The sequence below is a fragment of the Hyla sarda genome, unplaced genomic scaffold (genome assembly GCF_029499605.1).
Source record: "Hyla sarda isolate aHylSar1 unplaced genomic scaffold, aHylSar1.hap1 scaffold_508, whole genome shotgun sequence".
Taxonomy (NCBI): Eukaryota; Metazoa; Chordata; class Amphibia; order Anura; family Hylidae; genus Hyla; species Hyla sarda.
The window spans coordinates 75,038-102,691 of record NW_026610519.1 but is presented as its reverse complement, the minus strand read 5'-3'; the positions used below and the strand labels follow the sequence as shown (position 1 = coordinate 102,691).

Genomic DNA, 27,654 nt, shown 5'->3' with positions numbered 1-27,654 from the left:
CCGCCATAGGTTGTCAAATAACCCGGGTTTAACCCACACAGGTAAGTCCAATGGGGTGCAGGCATGTCCTCTATGCTTACAGCTTCCCGTGGGTGTTGGTTTGATACCGTTTGGGGACAGCCAAGGAGGCATCTGCAGGCAACAAAGGTAGGTGTGTGCTTGTGTGTGTGCTTCCTATGCAGATCCTAAGCCCAGTGTCACATGCAAGTAGGAGGAGTAAGAAGGGTTCCTGGCAAATCCGGGTTATGGATTGCATTTAAAAAGGCCCCGTGGGAGTGCAATGGGCCCCTGTCTTGCTGCTTAGCAATAATGGTATGGGTTTAGGTTCTGCTGTGTGTACTGGTGGTTGACTGCCCCCCAGCCCAGAGTGTGCATGGAAAATTGTCTGGCAGCCTCCCTGACAGCAAGCAGTGATAGTGCCCATGAAGGGCACCTTGTTGGGCCCGCCCCTTTCACGGTTATCGCTTCTCGGCCTTTTGGCTAAGATCAAGTGTAGTATCTGTTCTTATCAGTTTAATATCTGATACGTCCCCTATCTGGGGACCATATATTAAATGGATTTTTGAGAACGGGGGCCGATTTCGAAGCTTGCTTCCGTCGCCCTATGCATTGACCCGATATGGCAGTATCTTCGGGTACAGTGCACCACCCCCTTACAGGGTTAAAAAGAAAGATTCCTACTTTCATTGCTACCTGCTTGCTGGCTAGCCAGCTAGCCAGCCCTGTGGGCCTTGCTGCTGCTGCAGCCAAAAAACAAAAGGTGGTGCTGCTGCTGCTTCTGCTGCTTCTGCTTCTGCTTGTGTCTGGCCGCTGTTGGAGCGTCCAGGCACAGGACTTCTGCTGCTGCTGACTAAATGGCCTCCTTAATTGGATCATTTGAGTAGCCAGCACACCTGTGCAGGTAGGGCATGACATGATAGGCAGCTGCCTTGATAGCGGGTGGGTGCTGAATGTTCCTAATTGACAAAATAAGATTAATGCTTATGAAGAAATATAAAATCTCATCCCTTCCCCAATATCGCGCCACACCCCTACCCCTTAATTCCCTGGTTGAACTTGATGGACATATGTCTTTTTTCGACCGTACTAACTATGTAACTATGTAACATAACATGGGGGGGGGGGGGGTCTCCTGGCTGTTCACACAGGTGTGTCATTGCTGTACATTGACCATGCATTGCTTCTGTGGTATTGCAAAGGCAAAGACAAATGCTTCCAGCCATCCATTGCACTAATGGATTGGTCATCAGCTGGCTGTCTATGTCCCGCATCAATATAGACCAAAGTACAGAGGGTTAGGCTATGCTATTGTGCACCTACCTGATGCATCAGAAGGTGCGAGGCCCTTGCTAAATTCTGTGCACAGACTTTGAGATCTATACTTTAGACTGTATCTAAACCTGCTCCAACATGGACTGACATTCTGGCCTACTTTCAGCCGATGCGACTTGTCTGTCGCTGAACAGTCGCTTTTTATGTATTCAGCACCTATGTATAATGTTGTAAAAATGCTCTAGAAGCTAAAGTCGCAGAAATGTCACACATATTTGGCCTGCAACTTTCTGTGCGACAAATTCAGACAGGAAAAATCAGTATAAATCCTTAGAAAATTATCCCCCAGTGTCTCCATCTGCTGGCGGTATTGAATAAGCATTGCTGCACTGATGGGGTATGCATTAGACGAAAAAAAAGAAGAAAAAGAAGAATAATACGCCCAGAAAAGAGGCGAAAAGGAGAAAAACGTAAAAAAACGTGAAAAAAAAGTAAGAGGAAGAGAAGGGAAAAAAAGGTGGAAATGGGTTTAAAAGTGATTTCGGCGGAGAAATATATATATATATATATATATATATATATATATATATACGCGCACACACACACATATATATAAACGTATTCTCCGTTGAGATATTGCAGCCGCTGCTGTGTCCAGGCCCAGGAGCCTTAGCACTGTGCTGTGATGTCACTCAATACCACTGACATCACTAGGTGTAAACAACATCTCTCCTTTGCTGTGTATGTGACTATGGAGCTGTTTGGTGATGTCGTCTATTATGGCCTTCATAGAAGCAACAGGAGATTGTTGCATCCATCTAGAACCCTCAGAACTACAGTGCTATGATGTCACTCACTTCCACAGGCCTTGCAGAGTGTAAACAACAACAACCCAGCTTTGTTGTGTATGTAACCATAGGGATTTGTGATGTCACCTAGAACCTTCACAGCAGCGACAGCTTTATGAGGAGCATCAGCACTGCTCTGCCTGAGCAGAACCATCACCGCCATAGGTTGTCAAATAACCCGGGTTTAACCCACACAGGTAAGTCCAATGGGGTGCAGGCATGTCCTCTATGCTTACAGCTTCCCGTGGGTGTTGGTTTGATACCGTTTGGGGACAGCCAAGGAGGCATCTGCAGGCAACAAAGGTAGGTGTGTGCTTGTGTGTGTGTTTCCTATGCAGATCCTAAGCCCAGTGTCACATGCAAGTAGGAGGAGTAAGAAGGGTTCCTGGCAAATCCGGGTTATGGATTGCATTTAAAAAGGCCCGTGGGAGTGCAATGGGCCCCTGTCTTGCTGCTTAGCAATAATGGTATGGGTTTAGGTTCTGCTGTGTGTACTGGTGGTTGACTGCCCCCCAGCCCAGAGTGTGCATGGAAAATTGTCTGGCAGCCTCCCTGACAGCAAGCAGTGATAGTGCCCATGAAGGGCACCTTGTTGGGCCCGCCCCTTTCACGGTTATCGCTTCTCGGCCTTTTGGCTAAGATCAAGTGTAGTATCTGTTCTTATCAGTTTAATATCTGATACGTCCCCTATCTGGGGACCATATATTAAATGGATTTTTGAGAACGGGGGCCGATTTCGAAGCTTGCTTCCGTCGCCCTATGCATTGACCCGATATGGCAGTATCTTCGGGTACAGTGCACCACCCCCTTACAGGGTTAAAAAGAAAGATTCCTACTTTCATTGCTACCTGCTTGCTGGCTAGCCAGCTAGCCAGCCCTGTGGGCCTTGCTGCTGCTGCAGCCAAAAAACAAAAGGTGGTGCTGCTGCTGCTTCTGCTGCTTCTGCTTCTGCTTGTGTCTGGCCGCTGTTGGAGCGTCCAGGCACAGGACTTCTGCTGCTGCTGACTAAATGGCCTCCTTAATTGGATCATTTGAGTAGCCAGCACACCTGTGCAGGTAGGGCATGACATGATAGGCAGCTGCCTTGATAGCGGGTGGGTGCTGAATGTTCCTAATTGACAAAATAAGATTAATGCTTATGAAGAAATATAAAATCTCATCCCTTCCCCAATATCGCGCCACACCCCTACCCCTTAATTCCCTGGTTGAACTTGATGGACATATGTCTTTTTTCGACCGTACTAACTATGTAACTATGTAACATAACATGGGGGGGGGGGGGGGGTCTCCTGGCTGTTCACACAGGTGTGTCATTGCTGTACATTGACCATGCATTGCTTCTGTGGTATTGCAAAGGCAAAGACAAATGCTTCCAGCCATCCATTGCACTAATGGATTGGTCATCAGCTGGCTGTCTATGTCCCGCATCAATATAGACCAAAGTACAGAGGGTTAGGCTATGCTATTGTGCACCTACCTGATGCATCAGAAGGTGCGAGGCCCTTGCTAAATTCTGTGCACAGACTTTGAGATCTATACTTTAGACTGTATCTAAACCTGCTCCAACATGGACTGACATTCTGGCCTACTTTCAGCCGATGCGACTTGTCTGTCGCTGAACAGTCGCTTTTTATGTATTCAGCACCTATGTATAATGTTGTAAAAATGCTCTAGAAGCTAAAGTCGCAGAAATGTCACACATATTTGGCCTGCAACTTTCTGTGCGACAAATTCAGACAGGAAAAATCAGTATAAATCCTTAGAAAATTATCCCCCAGTGTCTCCATCTGCTGGCGGTATTGAATAAGCATTGCTGCACTGATGGGGTATGCATTAGACGAAAAAAAAGAAGAAAAAGAAGAATAATACGCCCAGAAAAGAGGCGAAAAGGAGAAAAACGTAAAAAAACGTGAAAAAAAAGTAAGAGGAAGAGAAGGGAAAAAAAGGTGGAAATGGGTTTAAAAGTGATTTCGGCGGAGAAATATATATATATATATATATATATATATATATATATATATACGCGCACACACACACATATATATAAACGTATTCTCCGTTGAGATATTGCAGCCGCTGCTGTGTCCAGGCCCAGGAGCCTTAGCACTGTGCTGTGATGTCACTCAATACCACTGACATCACTAGGTGTAAACAACATCTCTCCTTTGCTGTGTATGTGACTATGGAGCTGTTTGGTGATGTCGTCTATTATGGCCTTCATAGAAGCAACAGGAGATTGTTGCATCCATCTAGAACCCTCAGAACTACAGTGCTATGATGTCACTCACTTCCACAGGCCTTGCAGAGTGTAAACAACAACAACCCAGCTTTGTTGTGTATGTAACCATAGGGATTTGTGATGTCACCTAGAACCTTCACAGCAGCGACAGCTTTATGAGGAGCATCAGCACTGCTCTGCCTGAGCAGAACCATCACCGCCATAGGTTGTCAAATAACCCGGGTTTAACCCACACAGGTAAGTCCAATGGGGTGCAGGCATGTCCTCTATGCTTACAGCTTCCCGTGGGTGTTGGTTTGATACCGTTTGGGGACAGCCAAGGAGGCATCTGCAGGCAACAAAGGTAGGTGTGTGCTTGTGTGTGTGTTTCCTATGCAGATCCTAAGCCCAGTGTCACATGCAAGTAGGAGGAGTAAGAAGGGTTCCTGGCAAATCCGGGTTATGGATTGCATTTAAAAAGGCCCCGTGGGAGTGCAATGGGCCCCTGTCTTGCTGCTTAGCAATAATGGTATGGGTTTAGGTTCTGCTGTGTGTACTGGTGGTTGACTGCCCCCCAGCCCAGAGTGTGCATGGAAAATTGTCTGGCAGCCTCCCTGACAGCAAGCAGTGATAGTGCCCATGAAGGGCACCTTGTTGGGCCCGCCCCTTTCACGGTTATCGCTTCTCGGCCTTTTGGCTAAGATCAAGTGTAGTATCTGTTCTTATCAGTTTAATATCTGATACGTCCCCTATCTGGGGACCATATATTAAATGGATTTTTGAGAACGGGGGCCGATTTCGAAGCTTGCTTCCGTCGCCCTATGCATTGACCCGATATGGCAGTATCTTCGGGTACAGTGCACCACCCCCTTACAGGGTTAAAAAGAAAGATTCCTACTTTCATTGCTACCTGCTTGCTGGCTAGCCAGCTAGCCAGCCCTGTGGGCCTTGCTGCTGCTGCAGCCAAAAAACAAAAGGTGGTGCTGCTGCTGCTTCTGCTGCTTCTGCTTCTGCTTGTGTCTGGCCGCTGTTGGAGCGTCCAGGCACAGGACTTCTGCTGCTGCTGACTAAATGGCCTCCTTAATTGGATCATTTGAGTAGCCAGCACACCTGTGCAGGTAGGGCATGACATGATAGGCAGCTGCCTTGATAGCGGGTGGGTGCTGAATGTTCCTAATTGACAAAATAAGATTAATGCTTATGAAGAAATATAAAATCTCATCCCTTCCCCAATATCGTGCCACACCCCTACCCCTTAATTCCCTGGTTGAACTTGATGGACATATGTCTTTTTTCGACCGTACTAACTATGTAACTATGTAACATAACATGGGGGGGGGGGGGTCTCCTGGCTGTTCACACAGGTGTGTCATTGCTGTACATTGACCATGCATTGCTTCTGTGGTATTGCAAAGGCAAAGACAAATGCTTCCAGCCATCCATTGCACTAATGGATTGGTCATCAGCTGGCTGTCTATGTCCCGCATCAATATAGACCAAAGTACAGAGGGTTAGGCTATGCTATTGTGCACCTACCTGATGCATCAGAAGGTGCGAGGCCCTTGCTAAATTCTGTGCACAGACTTTGAGATCTATACTTTAGACTGTATCTAAACCTGCTCCAACATGGACTGACATTCTGGCCTACTTTCAGCCGATGCGACTTGTCTGTCGCTGAACAGTCGCTTTTTATGTATTCAGCACCTATGTATAATGTTGTAAAAATGCTCTAGAAGCTAAAGTCGCAGAAATGTCACACATATTTGGCCTGCAACTTTCTGTGCGACAAATTCAGACAGGAAAAATCAGTATAAATCCTTAGAAAATTATCCCCCAGTGTCTCCATCTGCTGGCGGTATTGAATAAGCATTGCTGCACTGATGGGGTATGCATTAGACGAAAAAAAAGAAGAAAAAGAAGAATAATACGCCCAGAAAAGAGGCGAAAAGGAGAAAAACGTAAAAAAACGTGAAAAAAAAGTAAGAGGAAGAGAAGGGAAAAAAAGGTGGAAATGGGTTTAAAAGTGATTTCGGCGGAGAAATATATATATATATATACATATATATATATATATATATATATACGCGCACACACACACATATATATAAACGTATTCTCCGTTGAGATATTGCAGCCGCTGCTGTGTCCAGGCCCAGGAGCCTTAGCACTGTGCTGTGATGTCACTCAATACCACTGACATCACTAGGTGTAAACAACATCTCTCCTTTGCTGTGTATGTGACTATGGAGCTGTTTGGTGATGTCGTCTATTATGGCCTTCATAGAAGCAACAGGAGATTGTTGCATCCATCTAGAACCCTCAGAACTACAGTGCTATGATGTCACTCACTTCCACAGGCCTTGCAGAGTGTAAACAACAACAACCCAGCTTTGTTGTGTATGTAACCATAGGGATTTGTGATGTCACCTAGAACCTTCACAGCAGCGACAGCTTTATGAGGAGCATCAGCACTGCTCTGCCTGAGCAGAACCATCACCGCCATAGGTTGTCAAATAACCCGGGTTTAACCCACACAGGTAAGTCCAATGGGGTGCAGGCATGTCCTCTATGCTTACAGCTTCCCGTGGGTGTTGGTTTGATACCGTTTGGGGACAGCCAAGGAGGCATCTGCAGGCAACAAAGGTAGGTGTGTGCTTGTGTGTGTGCTTCCTATGCAGATCCTAAGCCCAGTGTCACATGCAAGTAGGAGGAGTAAGAAGGGTTCCTGGCAAATCCGGGTTATGGATTGCATTTAAAAAGGCCCCGTGGGAGTGCAATGGGCCCCTGTCTTGCTGCTTAGCAATAATGGTATGGGTTTAGGTTCTGCTGTGTGTACTGGTGGTTGACTGCCCCCCAGCCCAGAGTGTGCATGGAAAATTGTCTGGCAGCCTCCCTGACAGCAAGCAGTGATAGTGCCCATGAAGGGCACCTTGTTGGGCCCGCCCCTTTCACGGTTATCGCTTCTCGGCCTTTTGGCTAAGATCAAGTGTAGTATCTGTTCTTATCAGTTTAATATCTGATACGTCCCCTATCTGGGGACCATATATTAAATGGATTTTTGAGAACGGGGGCCGATTTCGAAGCTTGCTTCCGTCGCCCTATGCATTGACCCGATATGGCAGTATCTTCGGGTACAGTGCACCACCCCCTTACAGGGTTAAAAAGAAAGATTCCTACTTTCATTGCTACCTGCTTGCTGGCTAGCCAGCTAGCCAGCCCTGTGGGCCTTGCTGCTGCTGCAGCCAAAAAACAAAAGGTGGTGCTGCTGCTGCTTCTGCTGCTTCTGCTTCTGCTTGTGTCTGGCCGCTGTTGGAGCGTCCAGGCACAGGACTTCTGCTGCTGCTGACTAAATGGCCTCCTTAATTGGATCATTTGAGTAGCCAGCACACCTGTGCAGGTAGGGCATGACATGATAGGCAGCTGCCTTGATAGCGGGTGGGTGCTGAATGTTCCTAATTGACAAAATAAGATTAATGCTTATGAAGAAATATAAAATCTCATCCCTTCCCCAATATCGCGCCACACCCCTACCCCTTAATTCCCTGGTTGAACTTGATGGACATATGTCTTTTTTCGACCGTACTAACTATGTAACATAACATGGGGGGGGGGGGGTCTCCTGGCTGTTCACACAGGTGTGTCATTGCTGTACATTGACCATGCATTGCTTCTGTGGTATTGCAAAGGCAAAGACAAATGCTTCCAGCCATCCATTGCACTAATGGATTGGTCATCAGCTGGCTGTCTATGTCCCGCATCAATATAGACCAAAGTACAGAGGGTTAGGCTATGCTATTGTGCACCTACCTGATGCATCAGAAGGTGCGAGGCCCTTGCTAAATTCTGTGCACAGACTTTGAGATCTATACTTTAGACTGTATCTAAACCTGCTCCAACATGGACTGACATTCTGGCCTACTTTCAGCCGATGCGACTTGTCTGTCGCTGAACAGTCGCTTTTTATGTATTCAGCACCTATGTATAATGTTGTAAAAATGCTCTAGAAGCTAAAGTCGCAGAAATGTCACACATATTTGGCCTGCAACTTTCTGTGCGACAAATTCAGACAGGAAAAATCAGTATAAATCCTTAGAAAATTATCCCCCAGTGTCTCCATCTGCTGGCGGTATTGAATAAGCATTGCTGCACTGATGGGGTATGCATTAGACGAAAAAAAAGAAGAAAAAGAAGAATAATACGCCCAGAAAAGAGGCGAAAAGGAGAAAAACGTAAAAAAACGTGAAAAAAAAGTAAGAGGAAGAGAAGGGAAAAAAAGGTGGAAATGGGTTTAAAAGTGATTTCGGCGGAGAAATATATATATATATATATATATATATATATATATATATATATACGCGCACACACACACATATATATAAACGTATTCTCCGTTGAGATATTGCAGCCGCTGCTGTGTCCAGGCCCAGGAGCCTTAGCACTGTGCTGTGATGTCACTCAATACCACTGACATCACTAGGTGTAAACAACATCTCTCCTTTGCTGTGTATGTGACTATGGAGCTGTTTGGTGATGTCGTCTATTATGGCCTTCATAGAAGCAACAGGAGATTGTTGCATCCATCTAGAACCCTCAGAACTACAGTGCTATGATGTCACTCACTTCCACAGGCCTTGCAGAGTGTAAACAACAACAACCCAGCTTTGTTGTGTATGTAACCATAGGGATTTGTGATGTCACCTAGAACCTTCACAGCAGCGACAGCTTTATGAGGAGCATCAGCACTGCTCTGCCTGAGCAGAACCATCACCGCCATAGGTTGTCAAATAACCCGGGTTTAACCCACACAGGTAAGTCCAATGGGGTGCAGGCATGTCCTCTATGCTTACAGCTTCCCGTGGGTGTTGGTTTGATACCGTTTGGGGACAGCCAAGGAGGCATCTGCAGGCAACAAAGGTAGGTGTGTGCTTGTGTGTGTGTTTCCTATGCAGATCCTAAGCCCAGTGTCACATGCAAGTAGGAGGAGTAAGAAGGGTTCCTGGCAAATCCGGGTTATGGATTGCATTTAAAAAGGCCCCGTGGGAGTGCAATGGGCCCCTGTCTTGCTGCTTAGCAATAATGGTATGGGTTTAGGTTCTGCTGTGTGTACTGGTGGTTGACTGCCCCCCAGCCCAGAGTGTGCATGGAAAATTGTCTGGCAGCCTCCCTGACAGCAAGCAGTGATAGTGCCCATGAAGGGCACCTTGTTGGGCCCGCCCCTTTCACGGTTATCGCTTCTCGGCCTTTTGGCTAAGATCAAGTGTAGTATCTATTCTTATCAGTTTAATATCTGATACGTCCCCTATCTGGGGACCATATATTAAATGGATTTTTGAGAACGGGGGCCGATTTCGAAGCTTGCTTCCGTCGCCCTATGCATTGACCCGATATGGCAGTATCTTCGGGTACAGTGCACCACCCCCTTACAGGGTTAAAAAGAAAGATTCCTACTTTCATTGCTACCTGCTTGCTGGCTAGCCAGCTAGCCAGCCCTGTGGGCCTTGCTGCTGCTGCAGCCAAAAAACAAAAGGTGGTGCTGCTGCTGCTTCTGCTGCTTCTGCTTCTGCTTGTGTCTGGCCGCTGTTGGAGCGTCCAGGCACAGGACTTCTGCTGCTGCTGACTAAATGGCCTCCTTAATTGGATCATTTGAGTAGCCAGCACACCTGTGCAGGTAGGGCATGACATGATAGGCAGCTGCCTTGATAGCGGGTGGGTGCTGAATGTTCCTAATTGACAAAATAAGATTAATGCTTATGAAGAAATATAAAATCTCATCCCTTCCCCAATATCGTGCCACACCCCTACCCCTTAATTCCCTGGTTGAACTTGATGGACATATGTCTTTTTTCGACCGTACTAACTATGTAACATAACATGGGGGGGGGGGGGGGTCTCCTGGCTGTTCACACAGGTGTGTCATTGCTGTACATTGACCATGCATTGCTTCTGTGGTATTGCAAAGGCAAAGACAAATGCTTCCAGGCATCCATTGCACTAATGGATTGGTCATCAGCTGGCTGTCTATGTCCCGCATCAATATAGACCAAAGTACAGAGGGTTAGGCTATGCTATTGTGCACCTACCTGATGCATCAGAAGGTGCGAGGCCCTTGCTAAATTCTGTGCACAGACTTTGAGATCTATACTTTAGACTGTATCTAAACCTGCTCCAACATGGACTGACATTCTGGCCTACTTTCAGCCGATGCGACTTGTCTGTCGCTGAACAGTCGCTTTTTATGTATTCAGCACCTATGTATAATGTTGTAAAAATGCTCTAGAAGCTAAAGTCGCAGAAATGTCACACATATTTGGCCTGCAACTTTCTGTGCGACAAATTCAGACAGGAAAAATCAGTATAAATCCTTAGAAAATTATCCCCCAGTGTCTCCATCTGCTGGCGGTATTGAATAAGCATTGCTGCACTGATGGGGTATGCATTAGACGAAAAAAAAGAAGAAAAAGAAGAATAATACGCCCAGAAAAGAGGCGAAAAGGAGAAAAACGTAAAAAAACGTGAAAAAAAAGTAAGAGGAAGAGAAGGGAAAAAAAGGTGGAAATGGGTTTAAAAGTGATTTCGGCGGAGAAATATATATATATATATATATATATATATATATATATATATATATATATATATATACGCGCACACACACACATATATATAAACGTATTCTCCGTTGAGATATTGCAGCCGCTGCTGTGTCCAGGCCCAGGAGCCTTAGCACTGTGCTGTGATGTCACTCAATACCACTGACATCACTAGGTGTAAACAACATCTCTCCTTTGCTGTGTATGTGACTATGGAGCTGTTTGGTGATGTCGTCTATTATGGCCTTCATAGAAGCAACAGGAGATTGTTGCATCCATCTAGAACCCTCAGAACTACAGTGCTATGATGTCACTCACTTCCACAGGCCTTGCAGAGTGTAAACAACAACAACCCAGCTTTGTTGTGTATGTAACCATAGGGATTTGTGATGTCACCTAGAACCTTCACAGCAGCGACAGCTTTATGAGGAGCATCAGCACTGCTCTGCCTGAGCAGAACCATCACCGCCATAGGTTGTCAAATAACCCGGGTTTAACCCACACAGGTAAGTCCAATGGGGTGCAGGCATGTCCTCTATGCTTACAGCTTCCCGTGGGTGTTGGTTTGATACCGTTTGGGGACAGCCAAGGAGGCATCTGCAGGCAACAAAGGTAGGTGTGTGCTTGTGTGTGTGTTTCCTATGCAGATCCTAAGCCCAGTGTCACATGCAAGTAGGAGGAGTAAGAAGGGTTCCTGGCAAATCCGGGTTATGGATTGCATTTAAAAAGGCCCCGTGGGAGTGCAATGGGCCCCTGTCTTGCTGCTTAGCAATAATGGTATGGGTTTAGGTTCTGCTGTGTGTACTGGTGGTTGACTGCCCCCCAGCCCAGAGTGTGCATGGAAAATTGTCTGGCAGCCTCCCTGACAGCAAGCAGTGATAGTGCCCATGAAGGGCACCTTGTTGGGCCCGCCCCTTTCACGGTTATCGCTTCTCGGCCTTTTGGCTAAGATCAAGTGTAGTATCTGTTCTTATCAGTTTAATATCTGATACGTCCCCTATCTGGGGACCATATATTAAATGGATTTTTGAGAACGGGGGCCGATTTCGAAGCTTGCTTCCGTCGCCCTATGCATTGACCCGATATGGCAGTATCTTCGGGTACAGTGCACCACCCCCTTACAGGGTTAAAAAGAAAGATTCCTACTTTCATTGCTACCTGCTTGCTGGCTAGCCAGCTAGCCAGCCCTGTGGGCCTTGCTGCTGCTGCAGCCAAAAAACAAAAGGTGGTGCTGCTGCTGCTTCTGCTGCTTCTGCTTCTGCTTGTGTCTGGCCGCTGTTGGAGCGTCCAGGCACAGGACTTCTGCTGCTGCTGACTAAATGGCCTCCTTAATTGGATCATTTGAGTAGCCAGCACACCTGTGCAGGTAGGGCATGACATGATAGGCAGCTGCCTTGATAGCGGGTGGGTGCTGAATGTTCCTAATTGACAAAATAAGATTAATGCTTATGAAGAAATATAAAATCTCATCCCTTCCCCAATATCGCGCCACACCCCTACCCCTTAATTCCCTGGTTGAACTTGATGGACATATGTCTTTTTTCGACCGTACTAACTATGTAACATAACATGGGGGGGGGGGGGGGTCTCCTGGCTGTTCACACAGGTGTGTCATTGCTGTACATTGACCATGCATTGCTTCTGTGGTATTGCAAAGGCAAAGACAAATGCTTCCAGCCATCCATTGCACTAATGGATTGGTCATCAGCTGGCTGTCTATGTCCCGCATCAATATAGACCAAAGTACAGAGGGTTAGGCTATGCTATTGTGCACCTACCTGATGCATCAGAAGGTGCGAGGCCCTTGCTAAATTCTGTGCACAGACTTTGAGATCTATACTTTAGACTGTATCTAAACCTGCTCCAACATGGACTGACATTCTGGCCTACTTTCAGCCGATGCGACTTGTCTGTCGCTGAACAGTCGCTTTTTATGTATTCAGCACCTATGTATAATGTTGTAAAAATGCTCTAGAAGCTAAAGTCGCAGAAATGTCACACATATTTGGCCTGCAACTTTCTGTGCGACAAATTCAGACAGGAAAAATCAGTATAAATCCTTAGAAAATTATCCCCCAGTGTCTCCATCTGCTGGCGGTATTGAATAAGCATTGCTGCACTGATGGGGTATGCATTAGACGAAAAAAAAGAAGAAAAAGAAGAATAATACGCCCAGAAAAGAGGCGAAAAGGAGAAAAACGTAAAAAAACGTGAAAAAAAAGTAAGAGGAAGAGAAGGGAAAAAAAGGTGGAAATGGGTTTAAAAGTGATTTCGGCGGAGAAATATATATATATATATATATATATATATATATATATATATACGCGCACACACACACATATATATAAACGTATTCTCCGTTGAGATATTGCAGCCGCTGCTGTGTCCAGGCCCAGGAGCCTTAGCACTGTGCTGTGATGTCACTCAATACCACTGACATCACTAGGTGTAAACAACATCTCTCCTTTGCTGTGTATGTGACTATGGAGCTGTTTGGTGATGTCGTCTATTATGGCCTTCATAGAAGCAACAGGAGATTGTTGCATCCATCTAGAACCCTCAGAACTACAGTGCTATGATGTCACTCACTTCCACAGGCCTTGCAGAGTGTAAACAACAACAACCCAGCTTTGTTGTGTATGTAACCATAGGGATTTGTGATGTCACCTAGAACCTTCACAGCAGCGACAGCTTTATGAGGAGCATCAGCACTGCTCTGCCTGAGCAGAACCATCACCGCCATAGGTTGTCAAATAACCCGGGTTTAACCCACACAGGTAAGTCCAATGGGGTGCAGGCATGTCCTCTATGCTTACAGCTTCCCGTGGGTGTTGGTTTGATACCGTTTGGGGACAGCCAAGGAGGCATCTGCAGGCAACAAAGGTAGGTGTGTGCTTGTGTGTGTGTTTCCTATGCAGATCCTAAGCCCAGTGTCACATGCAAGTAGGAGGAGTAAGAAGGGTTCCTGGCAAATCCGGGTTATGGATTGCATTTAAAAAGGCCCCGTGGGAGTGCAATGGGCCCCTGTCTTGCTGCTTAGCAATAATGGTATGGGTTTAGGTTCTGCTGTGTGTACTGGTGGTTGACTGCCCCCCAGCCCAGAGTGTGCATGGAAAATTGTCTGGCAGCCTCCCTGACAGCAAGCAGTGATAGTGCCCATGAAGGGCACCTTGTTGGGCCCGCCCCTTTCACGGTTATCGCTTCTCGGCCTTTTGGCTAAGATCAAGTGTAGTATCTATTCTTATCAGTTTAATATCTGATACGTCCCCTATCTGGGGACCATATATTAAATGAATTTTTGAGAACGGGGGCCGATTTCGAAGCTTGCTTCCGTCGCCCTATGCATTGACCCGATATGGCAGTATCTTCGGGTACAGTGCACCACCCCCTTACAGGGTTAAAAAGAAAGATTCCTACTTTCATTGCTACCTGCTTGCTGGCTAGCCAGCTAGCCAGCCCTGTGGGCCTTGCTGCTGCTGCAGCCAAAAAACAAAAGGTGGTGCTGCTGCTGCTTCTGCTGCTTCTGCTTCTGCTTGTGTCTGGCCGCTGTTGGAGCGTCCAGGCACAGGACTTCTGCTGCTGCTGACTAAATGGCCTCCTTAATTGGATCATTTGAGTAGCCAGCACACCTGTGCAGGTAGGGCATGACATGATAGGCAGCTGCCTTGATAGCGGGTGGGTGCTGAATGTTCCTAATTGACAAAATAAGATTAATGCTTATGAAGAAATATAAAATCTCATCCCTTCCCCAATATCGCGCCACACCCCTACCCCTTAATTCCCTGGTTGAACTTGATGGACATATGTCTTTTTTCGACCACTAACTATGTAACATAACATGGGGGGGGGGGGGGTCTCCTGGCTGTTCACACAGGTGTGTCATTGCTGTACATTGACCATGCATTGCTTCTGTGGTATTGCAAAGGCAAAGACAAATGCTTCCAGGCATCCATTGCACTAATGGATTGGTCATCAGCTGGCTGTCTATGTCCCGCATCAATATAGACCAAAGTACAGAGGGTTAGGCTATGCTATTGTGCACCTACCTGATGCATCAGAAGGTGCGAGGCCCTTGCTAAATTCTGTGCACAGACTTTGAGATCTATACTTTAGACTGTATCTAAACCTGCTCCAACATGGACTGACATTCTGGCCTACTTTCAGCCGATGCGACTTGTCTGTCGCTGAACAGTCGCTTTTTATGTATTCAGCACCTATGTATAATGTTGTAAAAATGCTCTAGAAGCTAAAGTCGCAGAAATGTCACACATATTTGGCCTGCAACTTTCTGTGCGACAAATTCAGACAGGAAAAATCAGTATAAATCCTTAGAAAATTATCCCCCAGTGTCTCCATCTGCTGGCGGTATTGAATAAGCATTGCTGCACTGATGGGGTATGCATTAGACGAAAAAAAAGAAGAAAAAGAAGAATAATACGCCCAGAAAAGAGGCGAAAAGGAGAAAAACGTAAAAAAACGTGAAAAAAAAGTAAGAGGAAGAGAAGGGAAAAAAAGGTGGAAATGGGTTTAAAAGTGATTTCGGCGGAGAAATATATATATATATATATATATATATATATATATATATATATATATACGCGCACACACACACATATATATAAACGTATTCTCCGTTGAGATATTGCAGCCGCTGCTGTGTCCAGGCCCAGGAGCCTTAGCACTGTGCTGTGATGTCACTCAATACCACTGACATCACTAGGTGTAAACAACATCTCTCCTTTGCTGTGTATGTGACTATGGAGCTGTTTGGTGATGTCGTCTATTATGGCCTTCATAGAAGCAACAGGAGATTGTTGCATCCATCTAGAACCGTCAGAACTACAGTGCTATGATGTCACTCACTTCCACAGGCCTTGCAGAGTGTAAACAACAACAACCCAGCTTTGTTGTGTATGTAACCATAGGGATTTGTGATGTCACCTAGAACCTTCACAGCAGCGACAGCTTTATGAGGAGCATCAGCACTGCTCTGCCTGAGCAGAACCATCACCGCCATAGGTTGTCAAATAACCCGGGTTTAACCCACACAGGTAAGTCCAATGGGGTGCAGGCATGTCCTCTATGCTTACAGCTTCCCGTGGGTGTTGGTTTGATACCGTTTGGGGACAGCCAAGGAGGCATCTGCAGGCAACAAAGGTAGGTGTGTGCTTGTGTGTGTGTTTCCTATGCAGATCCTAAGCCCAGTGTCACATGCAAGTAGGAGGAGTAAGAAGGGTTCCTGGCAAATCCGGGTTATGGATTGCATTTAAAAAGGCCCCGTGGGAGTGCAATGGGCCCCTGTCTTGCTGCTTAGCAATAATGGTATGGGTTTAGGTTCTGCTGTGTGTACTGGTGGTTGACTGCCCCCCAGCCCAGAGTGTGCATGGAAAATTGTCTGGCAGCCTCCCTGACAGCAAGCAGTGATAGTGCCCATGAAGGGCACCTTGTTGGGCCCGCCCCTTTCACGGTTATCGCTTCTCGGCCTTTTGGCTAAGATCAAGTGTAGTATCTGTTCTTATCAGTTTAATATCTGATACGTCCCCTATCTGGGGACCATATATTAAATGGATTTTTGAGAACGGGGGCCGATTTCGAAGCTTGCTTCCGTCGCCCTATGCATTGACCCGATATGGCAGTATCTTCGGGTACAGTGCACCACCCCCTTACAGGGTTAAAAAGAAAGATTCCTACTTTCATTGCTACCTGCTTGCTGGCTAGCCAGCTAGCCAGCCCTGTGGGCCTTGCTGCTGCTGCAGCCAAAAAACAAAAGGTGGTGCTGCTGCTGCTTCTGCTTCTGCTTGTGTCTGGCCGCTGTTGGAGCGTCCAGGCACAGGACTTCTGCTGCTGCTGACTAAATGGCCTCCTTAATTGGATCATTTGAGTAGCCAGCACACCTGTGCAGGTAGGGCATGACATGATAGGCAGCTGCCTTGATAGCGGGTGGGTGCTGAATGTTCCTAATTGACAAAATAAGATTAATGCTTATGAAGAAATATAAAATCTCATCCCTTCCCCAATATCGCGCCACACCCCTACCCCTTAATTCCCTGGTTGAACTTGATGGACATATGTCTTTTTTCGACCGTACTAACTATGTAACTATGTAACATAACATGGGGGGGGGGGGTCTCCTGGCTGTTCACACAGGTGTGTCATTGCTGTACATTGACCATGCATTGCTTCTGTGGTATTGCAAAGGCAAAGACAAATGCTTCTAGCCATCCATTGCACTAATGGATTGGTCATCAGCTGGCTGTCTATGTCCCGCATCAATATAGACCAAAGTACAGAGGGTTAGGCTATGCTATTGTGCACCTACCTGATGCATCAGAAGGTGCGAGGCCCTTGCTAAATTCTGTGCACAGACTTTGAGATCTATACTTTAGACTGTATCTAAACCTGCTCCAACATGGACTGACATTCTGGCCTACTTTCAGCCGATGCGACTTGTCTGTCGCTGAACAGTCGCTTTTTATGTATTCAGCACCTATGTATAATGTTGTAAAAATGCTCTAGAAGCTAAAGTCGCAGAAATGTCACACATATTTGGCCTGCAACTTTCTGTGCGACAAATTCAGACAGGAAAAATCAGTATAAATCCTTAGAAAATTATCCCCCAGTGTCTCCATCTGCTGGCGGTATTGAATAAGCATTGCTGCACTGATGGGGTATGCATTAGACGAAAAAAAAGAAGAAAAAGAAGAATAATACGCCCAGAAAAGAGGCGAAAAGGAGAAAAACGTAAAAAAACGTGAAAAAAAAGTAAGAGGAAGAGAAGGGAAAAAAAGGTGGAAATGGGTTTAAAAGTGATTTCGGCGGAGAAATATATATATATATATATATATATATATATATATATATATATATATGCGCACACACACACATATATATAAACGTATTCTCCGTTGAGATATTGCAGCCGCTGCTGTGTCCAGGCCCAGGAGCCTTAGCACTGTGCTGTGATGTCACTCAATACCACTGACATCACTAGGTGTAAACAACATCTCTCCTTTGCTGTGTATGTGACTATGGAGCTGTTTGGTGATGTCGTCTATGGCCTTCATAGAAGCAACAGGAGATTGTTGCATCCATCTAGAACCCTCAGAACTACAGTGCTATGATGTCACTCACTTCCACAGGCCTTGCAGAGTGTAAACAACAACAACCCAGCTTTGTTGTGTATGTAACCATAGGGATTTGTGATGTCACCTAGAACCTTCACAGCAGCGACAGCTTTATGAGGAGCATCAGCACTGCTCTGCCTGAGCAGAACCATCACCGCCATAGGTTGTCAAATAACCCGGGTTTAACCCACACAGGTAAGTCCAATGGGGTGCAGGCATGTCCTCTATGCTTACAGCTTCCCGTGGGTGTTGGTTTGATACCGTTTGGGGACAGCCAAGGAGGCATCTGCAGGCAACAAAGGTAGGTGTGTGCTTGTGTGTGTGTTTCCTATGCAGATCCTAAGCCCAGTGTCACATGCAAGTAGGAGGAGTAAGAAGGGTTCCTGGCAAATCCGGGTTATGGATTGCATTTAAAAAGGCCCCGTGGGAGTGCAATGGGCCCCTGTCTTGCTGCTTAGCAATAATGGTATGGGTTTAGGTTCTGCTGTGTGTACTGGTGGTTGACTGCCCCCCAGCCCAGAGTGTGCATGGAAAATTGTCTGGCAGCCTCCCTGACAGCAAGCAGTGATAGTGCCCATGAAGGGCACCTTGTTGGGCCCGCCCCTTTCACGGTTATCGCTTCTCGGCCTTTTGGCTAAGATCAAGTGTAGTATCTGTTCTTATCAGTTTAATATCTGATACGTCCCCTATCTGGGGACCATATATTAAATGGATTTTTGAGAACGGGGGCCGATTTCGAAGCTTGTTTCCGTCGCCCTATGCATTGACCCGATATGGCAGTATCTTCGGGTACAGTGCACCACCCCCTTACAGGGTTAAAAAGAAAGATTCCTACTTTCATTGCTACCTGCTTGCTGGCTAGCCAGCTAGCCAGCCCTGTGGGCCTTGCTGCTGCTGCAGCCAAAAAACAAAAGGTGGTGCTGCTGCTGCTTCTGCTGCTTCTGCTTCTGCTTGTGTCTGGCCGCTGTTGGAGCGTCCAGGCACAGGACTTCTGCTGCTGCTGACTAAATGGCCTCCTTAATTGGATCATTTGAGTAGCCAGCACACCTGTGCAGGTAGGGCATGACATGATAGGCAGCTTGCCTTGATAGCGGGTGGGTGCTGAATGTTCCTAATTGACAAAATAAGATTAATGCTTATGAAGAAATATAAAATCTCATCCCTTCCCCAATATCGCGCCACACCCCTACCCCTTAATTCCCTGGTTGAACTTGATGGACATATGTCTTTTTTCGACCGTACTAACTATGTAACTATGTAACATAACATGGGGGGGGGGGGGGTCTCCTGGCTGTTCACACAGGTGTGTCATTGCTGTACATTGACCATGCATTGCTTCTGTGGTATTGCAAAGGCAAAGACAAATGCTTCCAGCCATCCATTGCACTAATGGATTGGTCATCAGCTGGCTGTCTATGTCCCGCATCAATATAGACCAAAGTACAGAGGGTTAGGCTATGCTATTGTGCACCTACCTGATGCATCAGAAGGTGCGAGGCCCTTGCTAAATTCTGTGCACAGACTTTGAGATCTATACTTTAGACTGTATCTAAAACCTGCTCCAACATGGACTGACATTCTGGCCTACTTTCAGCCGATGCGACTTGTCTGTCGCTGAACAGTCGCTTTTTATGTATTCAGCACCTATGTATAATGTTGTAAAAATGCTCTAGAAGCTAAAGTCGCAGAAATGTCACACATATTTGGCCTGCAACTTTCTGTGCGACAAATTCAGACAGGAAAAATCAGTATAAATCCTTAGAAAATTATCCCCCAGTGTCTCCATCTGCTGGCGGTATTGAATAAGCATTGCTGCACTGATGGGGTATGCATTAGACGAAAAAAAAGAAGAAAAAGAAGAATAATACGCCCAGAAAAGAGGCGAAAAGGAGAAAAACGTAAAAAAACGTGAAAAAAAAGTAAGAGGAAGAGAAGGGAAGAAAAGGTGGAAATGGGTTTAAAAGTGATTTCGGCGGAGAAATATATATATATATATATATATATATATATATATATATACGCGCACACACACACATATATATAAACGTATTCTCCGTTGAGATATTGCAGCCGCTGCTGTGTCCAGGCCCAGGAGCCTTAGCACTGTGCTGTGATGTCACTCAATACCACTGACATCACTAGGTGTAAACAACATCTCTCCTTTGCTGTGTATGTGACTATGGAGCTGTTTGGTGATGTCGTCTATTATGGCCTTCATAGAAGCAACAGGAGATTGTTGCATCCATCTAGAACCCTCAGAACTACAGTGCTATGATGTCACTCACTTCCACAGGCCTTGCAGAGTGTAAACAACAACAACCCAGCTTTGTTGTGTATGTAACCATAGGGATTTGTGATGTCACCTAGAACCTTCACAGCAGCGACAGCTTTATGAGGAGCATCAGCACTGCTCTGCCTGAGCAGAACCATCACCGCCATAGGTTGTCAAATAACCCGGGTTTAACCCACACAGGTAAGTCCAATGGGGTGCAGGCATGTCCTCTATGCTTACAGCTTCCCGTGGGTGTTGGTTTGATACCGTTTGGGGACAGCCAAGGAGGCATCTGCAGGCAACAAAGGTAGGTGTGTGCTTGTGTGTGTGTTTCCTATGCAGATCCTAAGCCCAGTGTCACATGCAAGTAGGAGGAGTAAGAAGGGTTCCTGGCAAATCCGGGTTATGGATTGCATTTAAAAAGGCCCCGTGGGAGTGCAATGGGCCCCTGTCTTGCTGCTTAGCAATAATGGTATGGGTTTAGGTTCTGCTGTGTGTACTGGTGGTTGACTGCCCCCCAGCCCAGAGTGTGCATGGAAAATTGTCTGGCAGCCTCCCTGACAGCAAGCAGTGATAGTGCCCATGAAGGGCACCTTGTTGGGCCCGCCCCTTTCACGGTTATCGCTTCTCGGCCTTTTGGCTAAGATCAAGTGTAGTATCTATTCTTATCAGTTTAATATCTGATACGTCCCCTATCTGGGGACCATATATTAAATGGATTTTTGAGAACGGGGGCCGATTTCGAAGCTTGCTTCCGTCGCCCTATGCATTGACCCGATATGGCAGTATCTTCGGGTACAGTGCACCACCCCCTTACAGGGTTAAAAAGAAAGATTCCTACTTTCATTGCTACCTGCTTGCTGGCTAGCCAGCTAGCCAGCCCTGTGGGCCTTGCTGCTGCTGCAGCCAAAAAACAAAAGGTGGTGCTGCTGCTGCTTCTGCTGCTTCTGCTTCTGCTTGTGTCTGGCCGCTGTTGGAGCGTCCAGGCACAGGACTTCTGCTGCTGCTGACTAAATGGCCTCCTTAATTGGATCATTTGAGTAGCCAGCACACCTGTGCAGGTAGGGCATGACATGATAGGCAGCTGCCTTGATAGCGGGTGGGTGCTGAATGTTCCTAATTGACAAAATAAGATTAATGCTTATGAAGAAATATAAAATCTCATCCCTTCCCCAATATCGCGCCACACCCCTACCCCTTAATTCCCTGGTTGAACTTGATGGACATATGTCTTTTTTCGACCGTACTAACTATGTAACATAACATGGGGGGGGGGGGGGTCTCCTGGCTGTTCACACAGGTGTGTCATTGCTGTACATTGACCATGCATTGCTTCTGTGGTATTGCAAAGGCAAAGACAAATGCTTCCAGGCATCCATTGCACTAATGGATTGGTCATCAGCTGGCTGTCTATGTCCCGCATCAATATAGACCAAAGTACAGAGGGTTAGGCTATGCTATTGTGCACCTACCTGATGCATCAGAAGGTGCGAGGCCCTTGCTAAATTCTGTGCACAGACTTTGAGATCTATACTTTAGACTGTATCTAAACCTGCTCCAACATGGACTGACATTCTGGCCTACTTTCAGCCGATGCGACTTGTCTGTCGCTGAACAGTCGCTTTTTATGTATTCAGCACCTATGTATAATGTTGTAAAAATGCTCTAGAAGCTAAAGTCGCAGAAATGTCACACATATTTGGCCTGCAACTTTCTGTGCGACAAATTCAGACAGGAAAAATCAGTATAAATCCTTAGAAAATTATCCCCCAGTGTCTCCATCTGCTGGCGGTATTGAATAAGCATTGCTGCACTGATGGGGTATGCATTAGACGAAAAAAAAGAAGAAAAAGAAGAATAATACGCCCAGAAAAGAGGCGAAAAGGAGAAAAACGTAAAAAAACGTGAAAAAAAAGTAAGAGGAAGAGAAGGGAAAAAAAGGTGGAAATGGGTTTAAAAGTGATTTCGGCGGAGAAATATATATATATATATATATATATATATATATATATATATATACGCGCACACACACACATATATATAAACGTATTCTCCGTTGAGATATTGCAGCCGCTGCTGTGTCCAGGCCCAGGAGCCTTAGCACTGTGCTGTGATGTCACTCAATACCACTGACATCACTAGGTGTAAACAACATCTCTCCTTTGCTGTGTATGTGACTATGGAGCTGTTTGGTGATGTCGTCTATTATGGCCTTCATAGAAGCAACAGGAGATTGTTGCATCCATCTAGAACCGTCAGAACTACAGTGCTATGATGTCACTCACTTCCACAGGCCTTGCAGAGTGTAAACAACAACAACCCAGCTTTGTTGTGTATGTAACCATAGGGATTTGTGATGTCACCTAGAACCTTCACAGCAGCGACAGCTTTATGAGGAGCATCAGCACTGCTCTGCCTGAGCAGAACCATCACCGCCATAGGTTGTCAAATAACCCGGGTTTAACCCACACAGGTAAGTCCAATGGGGTGCAGGCATGTCCTCTATGCTTACAGCTTCCCGTGGGTGTTGGTTTGATACCGTTTGGGGACAGCCAAGGAGGCATCTGCAGGCAACAAAGGTAGGTGTGTGCTTGTGTGTGTGTTTCCTATGCAGATCCTAAGCCCAGTGTCACATGCAAGTAGGAGGAGTAAGAAGGGTTCCTGGCAAATCCGGGTTATGGATTGCATTTAAAAAGGCCCCGTGGGAGTGCAATGGGCCCCTGTCTTGCTGCTTAGCAATAATGGTATGGGTTTAGGTTCTGCTGTGTGTACTGGTGGTTGACTGCCCCCCAGCCCAGAGTGTGCATGGAAAATTGTCTGGCAGCCTCCCTGACAGCAAGCAGTGATAGTGCCCATGAAGGGCACCTTGTTGGGCCCGCCCCTTTCACGGTTATCGCTTCTCGGCCTTTTGGCTAAGATCAAGTGTAGTATCTGTTCTTATCAGTTTAATATCTGATACGTCCCCTATCTGGGGACCATATATTAAATGGATTTTTGAGAACGGGGGCCGATTTCGAAGCTTGCTTCCGTCGCCCTATGCATTGACCCGATATGGCAGTATCTTCGGGTACAGTGCACCACCCCCTTACAGGGTTAAAAAGAAAGATTCCTACTTTCATTGCTACCTGCTTGCTGGCTAGCCAGCTAGCCAGCCCTGTGGGCCTTGCTGCTGCTGCAGCCAAAAAACAAAAGGTGGTGCTGCTGCTGCTTCTGCTTCTGCTTGTGTCTGGCCGCTGTTGGAGCGTCCAGGCACAGGACTTCTGCTGCTGCTGACTAAATGGCCTCCTTAATTGGATCATTTGAGTAGCCAGCACACCTGTGCAGGTAGGGCATGACATGATAGGCAGCTGCCTTGATAGCGGGTGGGTGCTGAATGTTCCTAATTGACAAAATAAGATTAATGCTTATGAAGAAATATAAAATCTCATCCCTTCCCCAATATCGCGCCACACCCCTACCCCTTAATTCCCTGGTTGAACTTGATGGACATATGTCTTTTTTCGACCGTACTAACTATGTAACTATGTAACATAACATGGGGGGGGGGGGTCTCCTGGCTGTTCACACAGGTGTGTCATTGCTGTACATTGACCATGCATTGCTTCTGTGGTATTGCAAAGGCAAAGACAAATGCTTCTAGCCATCCATTGCACTAATGGATTGGTCATCAGCTGGCTGTCTATGTCCCGCATCAATATAGACCAAAGTACAGAGGGTTAGGCTATGCTATTGTGCACCTACCTGATGCATCAGAAGGTGCGAGGCCCTTGCTAAATTCTGTGCACAGACTTTGAGATCTATACTTTAGACTGTATCTAAACCTGCTCCAACATGGACTGACATTCTGGCCTACTTTCAGCCGATGCGACTTGTCTGTCGCTGAACAGTCGCTTTTTATGTATTCAGCACCTATGTATAATGTTGTAAAAATGCTCTAGAAGCTAAAGTCGCAGAAATGTCACACATATTTGGCCTGCAACTTTCTGTGCGACAAATTCAGACAGGAAAAATCAGTATAAATCCTTAGAAAATTATCCCCCAGTGTCTCCATCTGCTGGCGGTATTGAATAAGCATTGCTGCACTGATGGGGTATGCATTAGACGAAAAAAAAGAAGAAAAAGAAGAATAATACGCCCAGAAAAGAGGCGAAAAGGAGAAAAACGTAAAAAAACGTGAAAAAAAAGTAAGAGGAAGAGAAGGGAAAAAAAGGTGGAAATGGGTTTAAAAGTGATTTCGGCGGAGAAATATATATATATATATATATATATATATATATATATATATGCGCACACACACACATATATATAAACGTATTCTCCGTTGAGATATTGCAGCCGCTGCTGTGTCCAGGCCCAGGAGCCTTAGCACTGTGCTGTGATGTCACTCAATACCACTGACATCACTAGGTGTAAACAACATCTCTCCTTTGCTGTGTATGTGACTATGGAGCTGTTTGGTGATGTCGTCTATTATGGCCTTCATAGAAGCAACAGGAGATTGTTGCATCCATCTAGAACCCTCAGAACTACAGTGCTATGATGTCACTCACTTCCACAGGCCTTGCAGAGTGTTAACAACAACAACCCAGCTTTGTTGTGTATGTAACCATAGGGATTTGTGATGTCACCTAGAACCTTCACAGCAGCGACAGCTTTATGAGGAGCATCAGCACTGCTCTGCCTGAGCAGAACCATCACCGCCATAGGTTGTCAAATAACCCGGGTTTAACCCACACAGGTAAGTCCAATGGGGTGCAGGCATGTCCTCTATGCTTACAGCTTCCCGTGGGTGTTGGTTTGATACCGTTTGGGGACAGCCAAGGAGGCATCTGCAGGCAACAAAGGTAGGTGTGTGCTTGTGTGTGTGTTTCCTATGCAGATCCTAAGCCCAGTGTCACATGCAAGTAGGAGGAGTAAGAAGGGTTCCTGGCAAATCCGGGTTATGGATTGCATTTAAAAAGGCCCCGTGGGAGTGCAATGGGCCCCTGTCTTGCTGCTTAGCAATAATGGTATGGGTTTAGGTTCTGCTGTGTGTACTGGTGGTTGACTGCCCCCCAGCCCAGAGTGTGCATGGAAAATTGTCTGGCAGCCTCCCTGACAGCAAGCAGTGATAGTGCCCATGAAGGGCACCTTGTTGGGCCCGCCCCTTTCACGGTTATCGCTTCTCGGCCTTTTGGCTAAGATCAAGTGTAGTATCTGTTCTTATCAGTTTAATATCTGATACGTCCCCTATCTGGGGACCATATATTAAATGGATTTTTGAGAACGGGGGCCGATTTCGAAGCTTGTTTCCGTCGCCCTATGCATTGACCCGATATGGCAGTATCTTCGGGTACAGTGCACCACCCCCTTACAGGGTTAAAAAGAAAGATTCCTACTTTCATTGCTACCTGCTTGCTGGCTAGCCAGCTAGCCAGCCCTGTGGGCCTTGCTGCTGCTGCAGCCAAAAAACAAAAGGTGGTGCTGCTGCTGCTTCTGCTGCTTCTGCTTCTGCTTGTGTCTGGCCGCTGTTGGAGCGTCCAGGCACAGGACTTCTGCTGCTGCTGACTAAATGGCCTCCTTAATTGGATCATTTGAGTAGCCAGCACACCTGTGCAGGTAGGGCATGACATGATAGGCAGCTGCCTTGATAGCGGGTGGGTGCTGAATGTTCCTAATTGACAAAATAAGATTAATGCTTATGAAGAAATATAAAATCTCATCCCTTCCCCAATATCGCGCCACACCCCTACCCCTTAATTCCCTGGTTGAACTTGATGGACATATGTCTTTTTTCGACCGTACTAACTATGTAACTATGTAACATAACATGGGGGGGGGGGGGGTCTCCTGGCTGTTCACACAGGTGTGTCATTGCTGTACATTGACCATGCATTGCTTCTGTGGTATTGCAAAGGCAAAGACAAATGCTTCCAGCCATCCATTGCACTAATGGATTGGTCATCAGCTGGCTGTCTATGTCCCGCATCAATATAGACCAAAGTACAGAGGGTTAGGCTATGCTATTGTGCACCTACCTGATGCATCAGAAGGTGCGAGGCCCTTGCTAAATTCTGTGCACAGACTTTGAGATCTATACTTTAGACTGTATCTAAACCTGCTCCAACATGGACTGACATTCTGGCCTACTTTCAGCCGATGCGACTTGTCTGTCGCTGAACAGTCGCTTTTTATGTATTCAGCACCTATGTATAATGTTGTAAAAATGCTCTAGAAGCTAAAGTCGCAGAAATGTCACACATATTTGGCCTGCAACTTTCTGTGCGACAAATTCAGACAGGAAAAATCAGTATAAATCCTTAGAAAATTATCCCCCAGTGTCTCCATCTGCTGGCGGTATTGAATAAGCATTGCTGCACTGATGGGGTATGCATTAGACGAAAAAAAAGAAGAAAAAGAAGAATAATACGCCCAGAAAAGAGGCGAAAAGGAGAAAAACGTAAAAAAACGTGAAAAAAAAGTAAGAGGAAGAGAAGGGAAGAAAAGGTGGAAATGGGTTTAAAAGTGATTTCGGCGGAGAAATATATATATATATATATATATATATATATATATATATATATACGCGCACACACACACATATATATAAACGTATTCTCCGTTGAGATATTGCAGCCGCTGCTGTGTCCAGGCCCAGGAGCCTTAGCACTGTGCTGTGATGTCACTCAATACCACTGACATCACTAGGTGTAAACAACATCTCTCCTTTGCTGTGTATGTGACTATGGAGCTGTTTGGTGATGTCGTCTATTATGGCCTTCATAGAAGCAACAGGAGATTGTTGCATCCATCTAGAACCCTCAGAACTACAGTGCTATGATGTCACTCACTTCCACAGGCCTTGCAGAGTGTAAACAACAACAACCCAGCTTTGTTGTGTATGTAACCATAGGGATTTGTGATGTCACCTAGAACCTTCACAGCAGCGACAGCTTTATGAGGAGCATCAGCACTGCTCTGCCTGAGCAGAACCATCACCGCCATAGGTTGTCAAATAACCCGGGTTTAACCCACACAGGTAAGTCCAATGGGGTGCAGGCATGTCCTCTATGCTTACAGCTTCCCGTGGGTGTTGGTTTGATACCGTTTGGGGACAGCCAAGGAGGCATCTGCAGGCAACAAAGGTAGGTGTGTGCTTGTGTGTGTGTTTCCTATGCAGATCCTAAGCCCAGTGTCACATGCAAGTAGGAGGAGTAAGAAGGGTTCCTGGCAAATCCGGGTTATGGATTGCATTTAAAAAGGCCCCGTGGGAGTGCAATGGGCCCCTGTCTTGCTGCTTAGCAATAATGGTATGGGTTTAGGTTCTGCTGTGTGTACTGGTGGTTGACTGCCC

At 46.2% G+C, this 27,654-nt stretch overlaps 12 non-coding genes across 12 annotated transcripts; all 12 read left to right on the top strand.

The window, feature by feature from the left end:
• Positions 1-460: 460 nt before the first annotated feature.
• Positions 461-651, top strand: LOC130337878 (U2 spliceosomal RNA). The gene has a single exon (XR_008878686.1). It is a non-coding gene; the product is annotated as a U2 spliceosomal RNA (small nuclear RNA).
• Positions 652-2,735: 2,084 nt separating this feature from the next.
• Positions 2,736-2,926, top strand: LOC130337877 (U2 spliceosomal RNA). The gene has a single exon (XR_008878685.1). It is a non-coding gene; the product is annotated as a U2 spliceosomal RNA (small nuclear RNA).
• A 2,089-nt stretch (positions 2,927-5,015) lies between these two features.
• LOC130337876 (U2 spliceosomal RNA) lies at positions 5,016-5,206 on the top strand. Its single transcript, XR_008878684.1, has one exon. It is a non-coding gene; the product is annotated as a U2 spliceosomal RNA (small nuclear RNA).
• Positions 5,207-7,294: 2,088 nt separating this feature from the next.
• On the top strand, positions 7,295-7,485 carry LOC130337874 (U2 spliceosomal RNA). Its single transcript, XR_008878683.1, has one exon. It is a non-coding gene; the product is annotated as a U2 spliceosomal RNA (small nuclear RNA).
• Positions 7,486-9,565: 2,080 nt separating this feature from the next.
• Positions 9,566-9,756, top strand: LOC130337829 (U2 spliceosomal RNA). The gene has a single exon (XR_008878653.1). It is a non-coding gene; the product is annotated as a U2 spliceosomal RNA (small nuclear RNA).
• A 2,094-nt stretch (positions 9,757-11,850) lies between these two features.
• On the top strand, positions 11,851-12,041 carry LOC130337872 (U2 spliceosomal RNA). Its single transcript, XR_008878681.1, has one exon. It is a non-coding gene; the product is annotated as a U2 spliceosomal RNA (small nuclear RNA).
• A 2,080-nt stretch (positions 12,042-14,121) lies between these two features.
• Positions 14,122-14,312, top strand: LOC130337825 (U2 spliceosomal RNA). The gene has a single exon (XR_008878649.1). It is a non-coding gene; the product is annotated as a U2 spliceosomal RNA (small nuclear RNA).
• A 2,083-nt stretch (positions 14,313-16,395) lies between these two features.
• On the top strand, positions 16,396-16,586 carry LOC130337871 (U2 spliceosomal RNA). The gene has a single exon (XR_008878680.1). It is a non-coding gene; the product is annotated as a U2 spliceosomal RNA (small nuclear RNA).
• A 2,077-nt stretch (positions 16,587-18,663) lies between these two features.
• LOC130337821 (U2 spliceosomal RNA) lies at positions 18,664-18,854 on the top strand. Its single transcript, XR_008878645.1, has one exon. It is a non-coding gene; the product is annotated as a U2 spliceosomal RNA (small nuclear RNA).
• A 2,087-nt stretch (positions 18,855-20,941) lies between these two features.
• On the top strand, positions 20,942-21,132 carry LOC130337828 (U2 spliceosomal RNA). The gene has a single exon (XR_008878652.1). It is a non-coding gene; the product is annotated as a U2 spliceosomal RNA (small nuclear RNA).
• Positions 21,133-23,213: 2,081 nt separating this feature from the next.
• LOC130337870 (U2 spliceosomal RNA) lies at positions 23,214-23,404 on the top strand. Its single transcript, XR_008878679.1, has one exon. It is a non-coding gene; the product is annotated as a U2 spliceosomal RNA (small nuclear RNA).
• A 2,074-nt stretch (positions 23,405-25,478) lies between these two features.
• Positions 25,479-25,669, top strand: LOC130337819 (U2 spliceosomal RNA). The gene has a single exon (XR_008878644.1). It is a non-coding gene; the product is annotated as a U2 spliceosomal RNA (small nuclear RNA).
• The last annotated feature ends 1,985 nt before the right edge of the window (positions 25,670-27,654 follow it).